The sequence below is a fragment of the Leopardus geoffroyi genome, chromosome D1, assembly GCF_018350155.1.
Source record: "Leopardus geoffroyi isolate Oge1 chromosome D1, O.geoffroyi_Oge1_pat1.0, whole genome shotgun sequence".
Lineage (NCBI taxonomy): Eukaryota > Metazoa > Chordata > Mammalia > Carnivora > Felidae > Leopardus > Leopardus geoffroyi.
The window spans coordinates 4,880,891-4,898,941 of NC_059329.1; positions in this window are offsets into that span (position 1 = coordinate 4,880,891).

An 18,051-nucleotide genomic window follows, 5' to 3' on the forward strand; every position below is an offset into this window, starting at 1 on the left:
ATACATTCCCCAGGAGGTTCTAAGTGACATTCTGCGGATTCCAAATCAAATGGGCCCATTGTTTGTTGCTTGTTTTTTTCACACTGAGAAACGTAAAGCACTTAGTCGTAACATTTTTGTTTTAATGTCTTAAAAAATTATCCTTTCCTGCCTTACTTCTGCACAAAGGCTTGGGAGACACAATGGTGACAGTGCAAATAAATGAATTTAAATGCATTGCTTCAATAGTTAAAAACAACAGTTGCCTTGAAAACTAATGACATTCAACTGAATGGACTGTTATAGTAAGCTCCCATTTTTTTACTTGCAGCTTTTGGAGCTTATTTGTCATCAGTCTGTCACTGTTTACCATTCCATTCTTGGACACACAGCTTGATCTGCCTCAGATGCCCATCAGGGTGCCCTGCAGCAGCTTCCTGGGCTGCAGGGACTGTTGACTCAAAGGCAGCCAGGGCCCTGGCCTTGCAGGTAAGCTTTTATAGATGAATTTGGAGAAATGCTTGTCTTGCTTTGTCTGTCTTTCCCATCACCCCTGATTTATTTCCTCTGCAGTGTATACCATGGTTTGAACTACCTCTATTACTCCAACTTAATTTGTGGTTTATTAGAAAGTCTTGGTTCTGTCGTCAACAGTCCTACTCAAGGAATGAAAGGGCACGGTCTTCTGAATTCTGTTGAGGAAAAAACGCTTGAGAGATTTTCATGTATAATAACAAAGAAAAGAACAGTCACTAAATTAAGAAGTCCACATTTTGGCAGCTTAGTAAGAATATGAATATTTACTGGCTGTCTATTACGTTCCAGGCACAATTGTTAAAAATCAAAGGGCAGTAGGAGATCATGAATGAAGTTCTTCCTCTTTCTCCAATTTCAGTTTACTTCAATTATCTCAGATACTTGGTAAAAGTAGGTAGAGTATAAAATATCCCATAGAACTAACATTGGGCATTTTCTGAATTTCTTTAAAAGCCACATCTGGACGAGTCACCCTTAGGCTCATCAGGCAGGACTGTGCACCACACTCATGTTGGAGGCTCACCTGCTGACAGGTGAGCTCTGGGCTCACTTCATTTCTTCTCTGATCTCTGCATTCCTCCTCCTCCCACACGTGGGTTCATCACATTTGCCACCTCCCTTTTCCCGGAACCCACCCAGGTGTGCTCTTCCTCAAGGTCTTTGCACTCAGTGTCCTCTTTGTCCAGAAACTTCTTCCTGCAGGTATCCCTCCCTTTCTGTGTACCTTTGCTCAACTATTCCTTTTCTTTCTTTTTTTTTTAATTTTTTTTTCAACGTTTATTTATTTTTGGGACAGAGAGAGACAAAGCATGAACGGGGGAGGGGCAGAGAGAGAGGGAGACACAGAATCGGAAACAGGCTCCAGGCTCTCAACTATTCCTTTTCACAGAGACGTCTGTGACCACTCTATTTCAAATTGTGACGCTGATAACACCCCCTTATTCTGGACACACTGCCCAGTGCTCTGCTTCATTTTTCATGATGTCTTACCACCTCGGGGCATGATTTAGCATTTGCTTATTTATGCGCTTACTGATGTACTCTTGCCCTGGAAAGCAAGCTTCGTGAGGGAATGATTTCATGTTTCCTTCACTGTGGTATCTCCAGCGATTTTCACATTGTTTGGCCATTACATTTGTTAAAAACCAGCAAATAAAACTTTTATGTAACAGTTCAGACGCTACTCTTTAAAAAATTATTTTGCTATCTATGTTTGGAATGGGTTATGATTCTAAGAATCAAACAAGTAACCCAATGTCTCTAAGGTCTGGGTCTTGTTACAGGGAACACCAGGATGAGTTCATGCTACTTCTGCTTACAACAAAATGGCTTGGAAAAAGTTTAAGACAATTGGTAGGAGCAACAGTAATAACATTCCAAGTGATAGCTCCTGATGACTTAATGTGGCAAAAGCAGAGGTAATGGAAAACAACCCTGGGTGTTTTTCACATCAACCTGATATTTCTAAGTAGACACAGGAAGTGGGTAGAACAAAAATACAGATGACGTTTTACCTTTTGTTAATTGTATTAATGCTTGCCCTGCCTAAATCCTAAAACTAGTAAAAAAAATTGAAATAACTAATATTGAGTGATACTGGAAATTGAGGGCAAAAAATACTTTGAATATTCTATTCTTCTGTGGGTCATTGACACCTTGGAAGGCTATGGGCCCTCTCTCCAGAATAATGCATAAAACACATACTACAAACAGTTAAAACTTCACATGGGTTCCACGGATCCCTACAAGTCCATTTGTGTGTCCCAGTTTAAACATATCTGGGTTAGAGGAATACAGAAGAATAACCCAAGACAAAGGTAACATAATTGCAGTGATTCAACCTTGAGTTCTCCTTGAAGCATACTAAAAAATTAGAAAATAGACAAGGAATTACAGAAGAGAAATAAAAATCATGGAAAAGTGACAACTTTTACACAGCTAGTCTGTAACTTATTTTATGCCAGGCTTTTAAAATATACTCAGTCGCTCTAAATTTCCAGAACACTAGTCTGAGGAAGTTCTTTTCCACATTTTATACATGAAGGAAAAAAGAGCAGTAATGGAATTTAAATCCATGTCTCAATAATTTCAAAAGCCTATGATCTTTTTTCTAGTGATAGTAAGCTTGTTAGTTTGCAAGGGAAGAAAGACACATCAGTGTGTGTGTGTGTGTGTGTGTGTGTGTGTGTGAGAGAGAGAGAGAGAGAGAGAGAGAGAGAGAGAGAGAGAGAGAATTGTAACAGAGATTAGAACTTTCTACAAGCTGGGAAAACCATGACATTTCAGGTTTCTTCAGTCTTTCCTTCACTGGGCAGGTTACAGACCTAAGATCTGGGGGTTTATAAAGTGTTATCTGTCAGTTAACTTGTTTGTGTTTTGAGGATAGATGGTTTTTGTTTCTGATAGATTTTCTGCTCTATCAAACTATCCTGCTTTGTATATAGAGACCCATCAGGACACAGTGGCCAAATGATTGATAGTATTGAGGTCATTTTAAATGATTCTGAACCTGGTCTATTTTAAATAAACTTAGAAGCCTGTTAGGTTTGTAATGGGTCTTTAGAAATCCATGTACGTTAAACAGTTACCATTAATTGAACACTTACTAAACTCTAGGCTGTGTCTTAAGTACTTTTCATGAATTTTTCATTCAATTTCCAAACTATTTGTCAACTTAGTCAAAACAGACTAGACAGTTCTTCCAAATTATTGTCAAATACTCTCAATCAAAATCATCTGATAAAAATTGAAATTAGAAAAGATGGAAATATTAAATCTATTTTCTAATGGCCATTTCTAAATATCGTGTGCTGGAGCTATTTTGCTAAGACCCAGTTTCAAATGATTCAGGTGATGGCAAGGCTATCTAGAAGTGACCCTGCCTCACCAAGCTGGCCTGTCAAACTTGTTTCTTCCTAGGAGTTTGGCATCTCAGCAGATTGTGAAAAATCAATCAAAATTAGAGCAACTGAGGGCAGAGGCTCCAGGGGGCATCTGAAATACCAGCTTTTCATGAACATAACCTGGCAGGTGATGGGCCTCCTCTGGGGACTTGGCAAGCCTGCCTTGAAAAGGGCAGTTGCCATGTTGCAGGGTTGATTTCAAAGGATCTTGGCATTTTGTTATTATATTAAGAGGAAATCATTAGTGAGAGTAACCTTTTGATATTAACATATGCTATAAAACTAATTAATGCTGAAATTCAAAACTCTACATTGTAAAGACATTTGTCTTAGTTTTTGCTTAAAAAGAGAATGGACTTCACTCATAACTGTATTTGGCTTCATGTGAGACATGAGCTCTAGCTGTCTAACCACTCTCTATGCTCATTTCCATGCAAAAAAAGCAATTTCGGATGGGTGATAACTTTCCAGTTTCAGTGACCCCTGAGAGAGTTTTTGAGCAGATTCAGTACTGAAGCTGTGTAGTTAATTTAGGGATTTCTCGAATCACCTGGGGTTGTTTCTGGTTATTCCTGATTTATCTTGAAAGTGTATGCCCTTGAGGGTCTGATTCACCTTAGCAGGTAGACCAGCAGACCCTCTGCTGCCTCAATAGAACAGTCACGGGTGGAACCATAGAGGGCACCCTGGTACTGGGTAGGGTGGGAGGATGAGGTGAGGGAAGGGGGAGCTAGAGTTGGATCTACTGGTGATAGAAGGAGCAAGGACTACCTGACCAAATGTTCACTGTGTGGAGAGACAGTAGCACAACCGCAGAGCAGATTCATGATAAAGTATTCTAGCTGTTGAGGGAGACACCTCTCAAATGGGTTTTGCCAAGCTCCAAATTGTCAGCTTGGAGCACTGCTGGGAAGTTTTATCAGAGTCTATGATCACTTCTCTGGAGTCAATCCAGTATTAGAAAAAAAGGATTTTAATTTTTTTAGACATAAGTATCAAATTATCATTGTATGCCTGAGCAGAAAGCTAACTTTTTAAGCACAAAAAGAGTAGACGATTGATTTTTTAGAAAGGTGGAATACTTGAGATTTTGTTAATCAGGTATGATGAGGTGAACAAATAAGGAGATGAAGGCCATTGAGGAGAGAGTCGATTACTTGTGCCATTTATTTCAACGCCATTGAGAAGGTCCCAAGAGGAAGAGGACAGGTCATGCCATGCAGGGCCATGAGGTTGGCCACAGGAAGAGAGAGAAAAAGAGCAAGAGGACTGTGGAAACGCCTTCACTGTGGCTTTTCTGGGAAAGAAGGGGTGAGGTACAGTAGGCAGACTAAGCAGGCATAAGATTAGGTAGTTTGAATAATTTCAGTCATGGGTGGAAGGGTATGCGGATTTTCTCTAGTTGCCAAATGTGTGGTCTGGAGTGGTCAGGGCAGAGGAATAGTGTCTTTCAGTCAAGGGCAGGCAGCAGGAAAGTGTGGGTTGTGGACAGTTAGTCCGTATATGGAAGATATGTCCCAGGGAAAACTCATTGTGGTATATCTAGCACCCAAAAACCCTGTTCAGTGAGGCCCCAGATGCCAGACATCTCGGCCAGGAACTAGATAACTAGTTAATCCAGTCGTGTGCAGGATTCCTTGTTCTTTTTTCACACAAGAAAAGTAAATGTGTGGCTAGCAAAATAAATGTCCTGTCCCATCTCCTAAGGGTCTCTTGTGTGTCTCTGGAAGGTGAAAACCAGTGTTGAGTGGTTTCATGGCAGAAGAGCAACAGATTCCCTTTGACTCATCCAGGGATTTGGTGTCCTCTGGTCTGGAGGGAGCCTTGAGCCTTTATCTTTGTGGTGGTTCTGGGTCATTTGTAGAGCAGATGACTCTGCTAGTGGTTGGGTGCTGATGGCTCATGTGCTGCTGGAACAGTGTGCCTTACCAATGCATCCGGAAACATTTTCCTGAGAACTACAAAGCGAACCCTCATGTTTTCATTGTTACCAAATTGTCAAGAAGTATTGGAAAGACACTCTGAACCCCAGGCTTGCCTTTTCCTTGTTGTCTTCCTCCCCATGTTCACTCCCTTCCCCCATCCAACCTTGTGTCATTGGTGTGGTGTTGCCATTTCTCAAATCGCTTTTACACACATTTACATGGAGGACTAAGTAGTACATTCCATTACTATGTAAATTCTGCCCATCTTTCCAGACACAGCTGGGAAGTTTGGCTTCTTTAAAGTCGATCATTTATCCAGTTAATGCTAATTGAGCACCTAGTCTGAGCCACCACTGTTTTACAGAAAAGCCAGGAATAAAACAAACACAATACCTTCCTATTCTTTGCTGAAATTCTAAGGGAGCAGACAATTAAAAAAATGTTTATTTATTTTGAGAGAGGAGGGAGGAAGAGAATCCCAAGGAAGCTCTGCGCTGTTTGTTAGCAAAGAGCCCGATGCTGGGCTCATTCCCACAAACTGTGATATCATCACCTGAGCTTAAATTTTTTTAATGTTTATTTATTTTTGAGAGACAGAAAGACAGAGAGCAAATGGGGGAGGGGTAGAGAGAGAGGGAGACACATAATCTGAAGCAGGCTCTGAGCTCTGAACTGTCAGCACAGAGCCTGATGTGGGGCTCCAATTCACAGACCGTGAAATCATGACCTGAGCCAAAGTCGGACACTTAACCAAATGAGACACCCAGGTGCCCCATCATCACCTGAGCTTAAATCAAGAGTCTGAGGCTTAATCGACTGAGCCACCCAGCCCCCCCCCCCAAACCACCAAACAATTAAATAGGCAAATGTATAGGGTGCCAGATGGTTAATGCCATAGAGACAAATTAAGCAGGGTAGCAGGAATAGGGAATGTAAGTTGACAAGGAAATGCTATTTTATTCAGGGTGACAAGGGAGAGTCTTGCTCGTCATGTGAGCATTTCTGTCTTGTGAGTTTTCCATTCAGAGGGAACAGCATATGTAAATGCCCTGAGATGAAAATGCACTTGGGGTATTCTAGGAAAAGCAAGGAGACCCTTGTGACTGAAACAAGGTAACATAAAGGGAGAGAAGCAAAAGATACAACCAGAAAGTGATGGGCAGTGGGTTAGAAAGGAAAGGCACTGGGCCTTCCAGACCTTTCTAAGGACATGAATGAGAAGGGATGCTACAGGCAGGTTTGAGCAGTGGAAAAAGAGGGAGAAATGCGCATTTTAACGGGATCATGCTGGCCTTAAAAAACAGCCCACGGGGATTAAGGACAAAAATTAGGGGGCTTTTGTAATATTCTGGGTGAAAGATGGTAGAGGCTTGAACCGTGAAAGAAATGGAGGTAAGGAGAAGAGAATACTTGGGGATATATTTGAAGGTACAGTCGACAGGGTTTGCTGTTGGATCAGATATGGAATGTGACAAGAAGGAAAGTTGAAGATGAGCCTATGGTTATTTACTAAGTAAATGTAGTAAATTGGTATTCATTGTTTTGAATAAACCTGTAGGAGTACCTAGTTATGGCAGAACAGGGAGGGGGTAGGAGAGTGGGTGTGAAAAGGCTGAGGCATTCAATTTGGATCTAGACACATGAATGGACGTGTTGAATAGGCAGCTAGACATCCAGGAGTGGAGTTTAGGGGAAAATATAAATTTGGAAATCATATAGGTAATGTCTGTGTCTATGTCATATAGGTAATGGACATAGACATTAGGAGGTGCAAGGACCATATGCTGTGAACAACAGCATTTAAATACTGAGTAGCTGAACAGAGACAAAGAAAAGGGTTTATAAAGGAATAGCCAGCAACTTCCTCAGAAGCCAAGTTAAGAAAGTGTTTTCACCACACTCCGATATCACCTCACGCCAGTCAGAATGGCCAAAATGAACAAATCAGGAGACTATAGATGCTGGAGAGGATGTGGAGAAATGGGAACCCTCTTGCACTGTTGGTGGTAATGCAAATTGGTGCAGCCACTCTGGAAAACAGTGTGGAGGTTCCTCAAAAAATTAAAAACAGACCTACCCTATGACCCAGCAGTAGCACTGCTAGGAATTTACCCAAGGGATACAGGAGTACTGATGCATAGGGGCACTTTTACCCCAATGTTTATAGCAGCACTCTCAACAATAGCCAAATTATGGAAAGAGCCTAAATGTCCATCAACTGATGAATGGATAAAGAAATTGTGGTTTATATACATAATGGAGTACTACGTGGCAATGAGAAAGAATGAAATATGGCCCTTTGTAGCAACGTGCATGGAACTGGAGAGTGTTATGCTAAGTGAAATAAGTCATACAGAGAAAGACAGATACCATATGGTTTCACTCTTATGTGTATCCTAAGAAACTTAACAGAAACCCATGGGGGAGGGGAAGAAAAAAAAAAAGAAAAAAAAAAAGAGGTTAGAGTGGGAGAGAGAGCCAAAGCATAAGAGACTCTTAAAAACTGAGAACAAACTGAGGGTTGATGGGGGGTGGGAGGGAGGGGAGGGTAGGTGATGGGCATTAAAGAGGGCATCTTTTGGGATGAGCACTGGGTGTTGTATGGAAACTAATTTGACAATAAATTTCATATAATAATAAAAAAAAGAAAGTGTTTTCAGGAGAGAACAATGTAAAATGCTGCTTTAAGACCATAGGTTTTAGCAACATAGAGATGATCGAGAACCTTGAGGGGAACTGTTTGCAGGGCACAGTGAGTGGCTTAATTCCTTTTGGGAGAGAGTTCAAGAGAGAATTGGAGAATAAATGTAGAGTACAGACCCAGAGTTTGGTTTTTGCATTGGGTGGGCGTGATGGATTTTTACAGAAAAGGGAGCAGAGAAAGGGGATGGTTGAACTAAACATGTGGGGTCAAGAAAGGAAAATTTTTCTTGAAAATTCCGGACCATGTTTCTTTAAAATCAACCCAGCCTAGATTCTCTACAAATGTCTATTGTGAGAATAAGTGGTTATATTCTGACCTATATTTCATAGTATGCTGTATTGAACTACTTTGAGGTTGTTTCATGGCTATTTTTTTTGTATAATCAGTGCTTGGCTGAGAGTCATTAATCTGACAGTGTATGGAAAATAGGAACAAAGCGGGTGCTAAAATTTCAGATAGTGTGTTTATTGTGCACATGATCCCCTTAGCTAGTCCAGAGGGCAAAATTAAGATTGATTGGCTTGCTTGTCCAGCTTAGTCTGTGATTCCACATTGCCAAGAGCCATGCCTTGTTGGGTCTCTGTATCCTCAGTATATAAACAGTACCTGGAGATTGGACGCCTTTGAAAAATATTTATTGGCAAACATGATTGAGTAGCAAGTAGTACAAAGGCCTGTGCAGAATCTATCATCATCTGAGAGAATACAAATTTCATAAAGAACAGATGCTTCAACTCTCAGAAACTTACTGCTAATGGTAATACAACAGGGGCAGAATCTTTGAAGAAAAGCCATTCATTCAACCTGGGTCTTGTAGACTTAAACTGTTTATGAATATCAAAAATAAAAGAGAAGTGATTTTAAGATTGAGTCTAAGAGATCTTTTTTTTTTAATTTTCAGACTTTGAAAATTCTAATATATGAAGGCCTTTGTTATAATTGTTCTTCACAATTCACTGATCTTAATGATTTAATTATTAATAGGACCATCACTCACTGGGGTCAGAATTCCATTATGGTCCAACAGTAATAAATCATTTGCCACAAAAGTATCCCCAAAGTTCTAATTAAACAAAGCCAACACTTGTATCCAGTCTTGGTCCCCTAATGGTGAAGCACTTTTGTGCAAGCCCAATTTCATGACTTTGTGATCAATTGACATCCAGTTCAAGAGGGAAATCTGGTTGCTTGTTCACTTTTCAGCCTATGGCTGGGCACTGACTCCTTCCAAACCACATACTGGTCAGGAGTTTTTTTTGTTGTTGTTGTTGTTTTTTCCTCAAGAGGAGAGAAATGTTTTCATCCATGAGGGCATAGCTTAGCCACACAATTCTTAGGAAACCGTACTTCGATTATTCTAGGGAGACTAGCTCCCTATAGCATTCAGATCTTCCACAGACACTAGAAGCGCTATTGGGTCTAGTCCCTAGTGGTGGGGTTCTCCCCACACTCTGAAACAGCAAGAGCACTCGTCTTGCTCATGGTACCCTGTGATGGTATCCTCAATTTGATGAAACTTGGCGCTAGTGTCTTAATGACTATACATCTTTGACCTCTATTTTCTTAGAGGATTTACTTGATAAAACTTATAATTGTAAATTTTAAAATTATTAAATTTTCTCTGTCCCTTTGGTAGATTATTTTCCGTTCCTTAGAGCTCTCCTATGATTTTTTTTTGTTTTTTATTTTTTCATACAATTGACATATAACATTGTGTAAATTTAAGATACACATTGTGTTGATCTAATACATATATTTTATTTTATTATTTTTAAATTATTTATTTTTTAAATTTATATCCAAGGTGGTTAGCATATAGTGCAACAATGATTTTCAGTGGTAGATTCCTTAATGCCCCTTACCCATTTAGCCCATCCCCCCTCCCACAACCCCTCCAGTAATCCTCTATTTCTTTTCCTTATTTAAGAGTCTCTTATATTTGTCCCCCTCCTTGTTTTTGTATTATTTTTGCTTCCCTCCCCTTATGTTCATCTGTTTTGTATCTTAAAGTCCTAATATGAGTGAAGTCCTGTGATATTTATCTTTTTCTGATTAATTTCACTTAGCACAATACCCTCCAGTTCCATCCACATAGTTGAAATAGCAAATTTCATTCTTTTTGATTGCTGAGTAATACTCCATTGTATATTTATATCACATCTTTATCCATTCATCCATCAATTGGGCTCTTTCCATACTTTGGCTATTGTTGATAATGCTGCTATAAATATTGGGGTGCATGTGACCCTTTGAAACAGTATACCTGTATCCCTTGGATAAGTACCTAGTAGTGCAATTGCACAGTGGCCAGCCCCCCCCCCCCCACTAATGTCTTTTAGTACTTTCCCACAGACTTAACAGACCTCTTTTTGTTTCAGTAGATTGGGTCTTTCCCCCATATTGTAATAGTCTTTTTTAAAAAATTTTTTAATGAAAAAAAATTTTTTTAACATTTATTCATTTTTGAAAAGCAGAGATAGACAGAGTGTAAATGGGCAAGGGGCAGAGAGAGAGAGAGGCACAGAAACAGAAGCAGGCTCCAGGGTCTGAGCTATCAGCCGAGAGCCCAATGCGGGGCTCGAACTCATGAACTGCAAGATCATGACCTGAGCCGAAGTCAGCCACTTAAACAACTGAGCCACCCAGGTGCCCCTGTAATAGTCTTGAAAAAATATATTCTTGCCTATATAACTCCATCCTGTAAAATTTATCTTTGACACCTTTGACAGCTCATTTGTAATTTGGTAAATAGGTCAAAGCACTACCAGTAAATGTGGTGTATGTGGCTTAGAGATAAAAACAAAATTTTAAAAACCCATCAAGTACTGTAACATGATTTTGAGTTGCTTGAGGAAACATAGTGAACCCAGAACCTGTGTCCAGTTCTGTACTGATCAGTTCTGCTAAATGTAAAATCACCTTCCTTCCTCCTTTGTGTAACATGCTCAAGATCTATCCTCACACATTTTCTTACTTTCTGCTGATATAAATTAGCAAAATTTTACAATGTGTTGTTGTGTTTGTGCTCTCCTTAGAAGAGGGGCTCTGTACCTGGTCCTCTGGGGCATATCTTGATCTGACTTGGTATATAGGACTTGAGAAAATGAAGGTAGTGATTTTTAGGTCTAAGAGTAGTTGACAATTTTGGCCAAAATAATTATTAAGGCAAGGTCGTTACAGAGTTGGAAACAAAATAAGGCTATACTATTCACATAGGAGAGGAGTAGTTTTTGCTGATAAGGGGATTCACTGGTTTTGGAAGGTTCAGGATATTCAGATTGACTCATGTCATAAGTTCACACTCTTTCACAAAAACTATCCACCTTTTCATATAACAGACCATCAAGACAGGGAATTCTGCTTATATTGTTGTTCAGCACTTTCAGGACCCACTCTTGAATTAATTTTAAAGTTATATCAGCCCTGTAACTCCAATAAATAAAAGGCTTTTTTTAGGGAAAGTAATACAACCTCCCTGTAGCCCCATAGAATTTATGTATCATATGGTGATTTCGTCTAAAGTATTTTTAAAGCACACGTTTCATGGACAGGACCATGGATCCTAATTAAAAAACTGTTTTTCCACTTGAGGGCTTAGACTGCTTGTGTCCTGTTGTCTATCAATAGCTGGATTGTCATGGTATTCAAGCTCAATCAAGCAAGATAACAGAGTAAAAATTGAGAACATTTATTACCAGAAAGTGTAACTAAGAAAATTCTAAGAAGAAGTATTTTTGATAAATAAGGAAATGATCTAAGAAGGAGGTCTGAAATACAAAATGGAATAGTGAACAATAAAATGGGTAATTCTATGTATATTTAAACATTGGTTGAAAATTAATTATAATTTGAAAGATAAGAAATCTGGGACAAAATTCTGTGCAATGTTACCGTGTAAATCATAAGGTGGTGATGAGAATTTTATGTTCCAGTGTCCTTATAATGTTCAGGAGGCTAAGATACTATTATTTTTAAAAATTTTATTATTATTATTATTATTATTATTATTTTAATTTACATTATTAGTTAGCATATAGTGCAACAATGATTTCAGGAGTAGATTCCTTAATGCCCCTTACCCATTTAGCCCATCCCCCTCTACAACCACTCCAATAACCCTCAGTTTTTTCTCCATATTTAAGAGTCTTTTCTGTTTTTCCCCTCCTTGTTTTTATATTATTTTTGTTTCCCTTCCCTTATGTTCATCTGTTTTGTCTCTTAAAGTCCTCATATGAGTGAAGTCATATGATGTTTGTCTTTCTCTGATTTCACTCAGCATAATACCCTCCAGATCCATGCATGTAGTTGCATATGGCAAGATTTCATTCTTTTTGATTGCTGAGTAATACTCTATGTATATATACCACATCTTCTTTATCCATTCATCCATCGATGGACATTTGGGCTCTTTACGTACTTTGGCTATTGTTGATAGTGCTGCTATAAACGTTGGGGTGCGTGTGTCCCTTCGAAAGAGCATACCTGTATCCCTTAGATAAATACCTAGTATTGCAATTTCTGGGTCGTAGGGTAGTTCTATTTCTAGTTTTTTGAGGAACCTCCACACTGTTTTCCAGAGTGGCTGCACCAGCTTGCATTCCCACCAACAATGCAAAAGAGATTCTCTTTCTCTGCTTCCTAGCCAACATCTCTTCTTGCCTGAGTTGTTAATGTTAGCCATTCTGACAGGTGTCAGGTGGTATCTCATTGTGGTTTTGATTTGTATTTCCCTGATAATGAGTGATTTTGAGCATTTTTTCATATGTCAGTTGGCCATCTGGATGTCTTCTCTGGAGAAGTGTCTATTCATGCCTTTTGCCCATTTATTCACTGGATTCTTTGTTTTTGGGTGTCGAGTTTGATGACTTCTTTATAGATTTTGGGTATCAATCCTTTATCTGATATGTCTTTGAGGATATCTTCTCCCATTCTGTCAGTTGCCTTTTAGTTTTGTTGATTGTTTCCTTTGCTGTGCAGAAGTTTTTATTTTGATGAGGTCCCAGTAGTTCATTTTTACTTTTGTTTCCCTTGTCTCTGGAGACGTGTTGAGTAACAGGTTGCTGAGGCCAAGATCAAAGAGGTTTTTGCCTGCTTTCTCCTCGAGGATTTTGACGACATCCTGTCTTACACTGAGGTCTTTTATCCATTTTGAGTTTATTTTTGTGTGTGGTGTAAGAAAGTGGTCCACGTTCATTCTTCTGCTTGTTGCTGTCCAGTTTTCCCAGAACCACTTGCTGAAGACACTGTCTTTGTTCCCTTGGATATTCTTTCCTGCTTTGTCAAAGATTAGTTGGCCATATGTTTGTGGGTCCATTTCTGGGTTCTCTATTCTGTTCCATTTATCTGAGTGTTTGTTCTTGTGCGAGTACCATACTGTCTTGATGATTACAGCTTTATAGTATAGCTTGAAGTCAAGGATTGTGATGCCTCCTGCTTTGGTTTTCTTTTTCAAGATTGCTTTGGCTATTGGGGTCTTTTCTGGTTCCATACAAATTTTAGGATTGTTTGTTTTAGCTCTCTGAAGAATGCAGGTGTTATTTTGATAGGGATTGCATTGAATATGTAGATTGCTTTGGGTAGTATTGACATTTTAACAATATTTCTTTCTTCCTATCCAGGAGCATGGAATCATTTTCCATTTTTTTGTGTATTCTTCAATTTCTTTCATAAGCTTTCTATCGTTTTCAGTGTATAGATTTTTCACCTCTTTGGTTAATTTATTCATAGGTATTTTATGGGTTTTGATGCAATTGTAAATGGAATCAATTTCTTGATTTCTCTTTCTGTTACTTCATTGTTGGTGTATAGTACTGCAACCGGTTACTGTGCATTGATTTTATATTCGGCAACTTTGCTGAATTCATGATCAGTTCTAGCAGTTTTTTGGTGGAATATTTAGGGTTTTCCATATAGAGTATCATGTCATCTGGGAAGAGTGAAATTTGACCTCCTTCTGGCTGATTTAGATGCGTTTTATTTCTTTGTGTTGTCTGATTGCAGAGGCTAAGACTTCCAATACTATGTTGAATAACAGTGGCGAGAGTGGACATCCCTGTTTTTTCCTGACCTGAGGGGGAAAGCTCTCAGTTTTTCCCCTTTGAGGATGATATTAGCTTTGGGTCGTTCATATATGGCTTTTATGATCTTAAGGTATGATTTTTCTATCCCTACTCTCTTGTGAGTTTTTATCAAGAAAGGATGCTGTATTTTGTCAAATGCTTTCTCTGCATCTATTGAGAGGATCATATGGTTTTTGTCCTTTCTTTTATTGATGTGATGAATCACGTTAAATGTTTTGTGGACATTGAACCAGCCCTGCATCCTAGGAATAAATCCCACTTGGTTGTGATGAAAAAAAAAAATTTAACGTATTGTTGCATCCGGTTGGCTAACATCTTGTTGAGGATTTTTGCATCCATGTTCATCAGGGAAATTGGCCTATAGTTCACCTTTTTTGTGGGATCTCTGTCTGGTTTTGGAATCAAGGTAATGCTGGCTTCATAGAAAGAGTGTGGAAGTTTTCCTTCCATTTCTATTTTTTGGAAGAGCTTCAAGAGAATAGATGTTAACTCTTCCTTAAATAGTTGGTAGGATTCCCCTGGAAAGCCATCTGACTCTGAACTCTTATTTCTTGGCAGATTTTTGATTACTAACTCGATTTCCTTACTGGTTTTGGGTCTGTTCAAGTTTTCTCTTTCTTCCTGTTTCATATTTGGTAGTGTATATGTTTCTAGGAATTTGTCCATTTCTTCCAGATTGCCCATTTTGTTGGCATATAATTGCTTATAATATCATATTATTGTTTTTATTTCTGATGTGTTGGTTGTAATCTCTTCTCTTTCATTCTTGATTTTATTTATTTGGGTCATTTCCTTTTTCTTTTTGATGAAACTGGCTAGTCATATTCCAATTTTGTTAATTCTTTCAAAGAACCAGCTTCTGATTTTATTGATCTGTTCTTTGGATTTTTGGTTTCAATAGCACTAATTTCTGCTCTAATCTTTATTATTTCCTGTATTCTGCCTGTTTTTGGTTTTATTTGCTGTTCTTTTTCCAGCTCCTTAAGGCATAAATTTAGGTTGTGTATGTGAGATCTTTCTTCCTTTTTTAGGAAGGCCTCGAGTGCTGTATACTTTCGTCTTATGACTGCCTTTGCTGTGTCCTCAATGTTTTGGGTTGTGGTATCATCATTTTCATTGGTTTCCATATACTTTTTAATTTCCTCTTTAACATCTTGTTTAGCCCATTTATTCTTTTTTTTTTTAATTTTTTTTTCAACGTTTATTTATTTTTGGGACAGAGAGAGACAGAGCATGAACGGGGGAGGGGCAGAGAGAGAGGGAGACACAGAATCGGAAACAGGCTCCAGGCTCTGAGCCATCAGCCCAGAGCCTGACGCGGGGCTCGAACTCATGGACCGCGAGATCGCGACCTGGCTGAAGTCGGACGCTTAACCGACTGCGCCACCCAGGCGCCCCTAGCCCATTTATTCTTTAGTAGGATGTTCTTCAGTCTTCAAGTATTTGTTACCTTTCTAAATTTTTTCTTGTGGTTGTATTCGAGTTTCATAGCATTGTTGTCTGAAAATATGCAAGGTATGATGTCGATCATTTTGTACTTGCTGAGGGCTGATTTGTGTCCCAGTATTTGGTCTATCCTGGGGAACGTTCCATGTGCACTGGAGAAGAATGTATATTCTGCTGCTTTAGGATGAAATGTTCTGAATATATCTGTTAAGTCCATCTGGTCTACGTGTGATTCAAACCCATTGTTTCCTTGTTGATTTTTTTATGAGATTATCTGTCCATTGCTGTGAGTGGGGTGTTGAAGTCTCCCACTATTATGATATTACTCTCAATGAGTTTCGTTATATTTGTGATTAATTGATTTATATATTTGGGTGCTTCCACATTTGGCACATAAGTGTTTACAATTTTTAGGTCTTCTTGGTGGATAGACCTCTTGATTATGATATAATGCCCTTCTGCTTCTCTTGTTACAGTGTTTATTTTAAAGTCTAGATTGTCTGACATAAGTATGGCTACTCTGACTTTCTTTTTTGCACCATTAGCATGATAGATGGTTCTCTATCCCCTTACTTTCAATCTGAAGGTGTCTTTAGCTCTAAAGTGGGTCTCTTGTAAACAACATATAGATGGATCTTGTTTTCTTATCCATTCTGTTACCCTATGTCAGTTGATTGGAACATTTGGTCCATTGATGTTTAGAATGAGTACTGAAAGATACGAATTTATTGCCATTATGATGCTTGTAGAGTTGGAGTTGTGGTAGTGTTCTCTGGTCCTTTCTAATCTTTGTTGCTTTTGGTATTTATTTGTTTGTTTGTTTGTTTATTTATTTATTTATTTATTTATTTATTTATGTTCTCATATTTTCTCCCCTCATAGAGTCCCCATTAAAATTTCTTGCAGGGCTGGTATAGTGGTCACAAGCTCCTTTAATTTTTGTTTTCTGGGAAACTTTGTATCTCTCCTTCTATTTTGAATGACAGCTTTGCTGGATAAAGAATTCTTGGCTGCATATTTTTCTGATTCTTCACATTGCATATATCCTGCCACTCCTTTCTGGCCTGCCAAGTTTCTGTGAATAGGTCTGCTACAACTTGATCTGTCTTCCCTTGTAGTTTAATGACTTTTTTTCCCTTGCTACTTTCATGATTCTCTCCCTGCCTGAGTATTTTGTGAATTTGAATACGATATGCCTTGTTGATGGTCGGTTTTTGTTGAATCTAATGGGGTCCTCTGTACTTCATGGGTTTTGATGTCTGTGTCTTTCTCCTGGTTAGGTAAGATTTCCGCTATGATTTGCTCACATAACCCTTCTACCCCTATTTCTCTCTCTCTTCCTCTTCTGGGTTCCCTATGATTCTGATGCTGTTCCTTTTTAATCTCTGTCACTGATTTCTCTAATTCTTAAATCATGCTCTTTTGCCTTAGTTTCCCTCTTTTATGCTGCTTCTTTATTCTAAGTTTGTCCTCTATATAGTTGATTCTCTGTTCTGCCTCATCCATCCTTGCTGCCATGGCATCCATCCATGATTGCAGCTCACTTATAAAATTTTTAATTTCATTCTGGCTATTTTTTACTTCTTTTATCTCCACAGAAAGGGTTTCTAGTCTATTTTCAACTCCAGCTAATATTCTTATTATTGTGATTCTAAATTCTGGTTCAGACATCTTGCTTGTATCTGTGTTGGTTAAATCCCTGGCTGTTGTTTCTTTGTGCTCTTTCTTTTGGGGTGAATTCATTTGTTTTGTCTTTTTCAAGGGAGAAAAGGAATTAATGAGGTAGAAAAATTAAAATTAAAAAAATTTTAAATGACAAAAGTATTAAAATTAAAAAAAATTGAAAACACACAAAAAATCAAATAAATGATTCTAGCTCCTAGGTGTGTTTTGGTCTGGGTGTTGAAGGTGATTTGATAGATTAGAGAAAAAGCAGGGGGGAAAGGAAATCATTTAAGAATTTGAAAAAATGAATACACTGAAGTAGACTGAAATGAAATGTTGGAAGTAAAATAGAATTTGAAAAAATTACAAAAGTAAAGAATATATTAGAAAAATTTAAAGAAAAATATTTTTTTTTTCCAACGTTTATTTATTTTTGGGACAGAGAGAGACAGAGCATGAACGGGGGAGGGGCAGAGAGAGAGGGAGACACAGAATCGGAAACAGGCTCCAGGCTCTGAGCCATCAGCCCAGAGCCTGACGCGGGGCTCGAACTCACGGGCCGCGAGATCGTGACCTGGCTGAAGTCGGACGCTTAACCGACTGCGCCACCCAGGCGCCCCAAAGAAAAATATTTTTAATAAAAGTTAGAAATAAAAATGAATTTTTCTCTTTCTGTATTCTAGAGAAAGAAAAGAAAAAGATAAAAAAGGAAATCGTTTGAAAATTTGAAAAAGTGAATACACTGTAGTAGATTAAATTAAAATGATGGAAGTAAAATAGAATTTGAAAAAAAATTACATAAAAGGAAAGAA